This window comes from Triticum urartu, chromosome 3A, assembly GCF_056163025.1.
Source record: "Triticum urartu cultivar PI428250 chromosome 3A, HENAU_Tu73, whole genome shotgun sequence".
NCBI classification, from domain to species: domain Eukaryota; kingdom Viridiplantae; phylum Streptophyta; class Magnoliopsida; order Poales; family Poaceae; genus Triticum; species Triticum urartu.
The window spans coordinates 415,105,980-415,108,009 of NC_141875.1; the positions used below are offsets into that span (position 1 = coordinate 415,105,980).

The 2,030-nt window shown below is 49.2% G+C and overlaps 1 pseudogene; it reads left to right on the top strand.

Annotated features, from left to right (window-relative positions):
* Positions 1-485: 485 nt before the first annotated feature.
* On the top strand, positions 486-1,715 carry LOC147979903 (uncharacterized; annotated as a pseudogene).
* The last annotated feature ends 315 nt before the right edge of the window (positions 1,716-2,030 follow it).

Here is a 2,030-nt window from a genome sequence, read left to right on the forward strand (position 1 = left end):
ATTTTTGGACAGCCACACCTACACACTCACTTTCCCCACTTCATTCCCCCCACCTCCTTCTCTAAGCTTGTCGGCTGCCTCCTCCTCCTCCTCACCACATTTGCACCATAGATTCATCTAAATTAAGTGTTCAAATTACCTTTTTTTTGATAGGTAAGTAAGGGGAAAGCTATCTTCATGTTGTAGATCTACTTTTTTTCTCCCTAGCTCGCTCCAACAACGTGCACATGCACCTTTTGTGGCCTAGCTAGATCTATGTATGTTTGTGGTGTTGCATATGTTTGTGGTGTTGCATATATGTTTGTGTTTGCAGGTACCGGTATTTGAAATGCGATAGTTGCCAATATTTTGCCGGAATGTTGATTCATTTCCGTTTCGGCGAGAATTTTGGCACTATGCATTCTTTTTGGTCCTATTTTAGGAAAAGTCATGCCAAATTTTTTCTTGGTTCTAAAATATCATTTTGCTCTACCCCGCAGGCGACCATGGTCCGCACGATGACCGAAGGCATCATGAATAGGTTTTTGAGCTCCGCAAAGGCCGAGATGCTTCAAAAGAATGAGACGGAGATAAGATGTCCATGTCGAAGATGCAAGCTGAAGACCCTTATTGCAGACCCGGATTCCGGGCAGGTGCGGGACCACCTGCTCTTGCCTGGTTTCATGGACGGCTATCGGTGTCAAGGTGATGAAGATGACTATGAAGTCGTCCATGGGGGCCGGGCATGAAATGAGGAAGGGCAGCAAGACAACCACCGCGACTCGGGCGGGTGAGAAGACGAAGAATCTCCAGCACATGATCACGATGGTGATACTATACACAGTCATCATGTAGAAGATGCCGGACATGATGACGAGGAAGATGGCGGAGTAGACGAAGGGCATGATCATGAAGATCTAGATGCCGGAGGAGCAGACGACGATGGACCATCGATGGGATGGGTGCAGGACCCTCATATTCAAGAGCTGCTTCTCAAGCAGACGGATAACGCAGGAGCTGCCGCTCGAGAGAAAGCCAAGCTGGATCAACTGGAGATAAACGCGGTTACTCCATTGTATGAAGGATGCAGACCCGAGGATACCCGCCTGAAAGTAACGCTCATGGCTTTGGAGATGAAGGTAAAACACAAAATGACCGACGCATGCTTCGACGAGAACATGTCATTCTGGCACGAACGTCTTCCCAAGGGGAACAAGTGCCCGACTAGTTTCGAGGAGGCGAAGAAAGTCGTGTGTCCTCTGGATTTACCGCACGTGAAATACCATGTGTGCATGAACAATTGCATCATTTATCAGGGCGAGCACGCGGAGTCTACCATATGTCCGGTGTGCGGCGTCACTCGATACAAGAAGAGGAAGAAAGCTCCTCGAAAAGTGGTGTGTTACTTTCCGATCACTCCTCGTCTGCAGCGGTATTTCGCAGACCCTAAGGTAGCAAAGCTCCTGCGTTGGCACGCGGATAGGGCGGAGAAGAAGCGAGAATATGACGCAAATGATCCAGAGATAAATAAAAATCACAAGATGCCGAGTCACCCTAAGGATGGGAGCCAATGGAAAGCGTTGAACTTCGAGCACCCAGAATTTGGGAAGGATCCAAGGAACATCGTGCTGGGCGCGAGCACCGATGGAGTCAATCCGTTTGGCAGCCAGAGAAGCACACATAGCACCTGGCCTGTGTTTGTGTGGATGTACAACCTTCCCCCTGGTTGTGCATGAAGAGGAAGTACATTCACATGAGTATGCTAATTGAAGGGCCGAAACAACTAGAGAACGACATCAATCTGTATCTGGGACTGCTGAAAGAGGAGCTAGACACGCTGTTGAAAACGCCAGCCAATACGTGGGACGCCGCAGAGAAAGAATATTTCCCTATGAGAGCCGCACTACTCACGACGGTGCACGACTATCTCGGTTACGGATATCTCGCGGGGCAGGTGGTCCACAGATTTTCTGGATGCGTCAGGTGCATGGATGACACAACGTATCGCCAGCTAGATAGAGATCCCGGGTCTTCGAAAACCGTGTTCATGG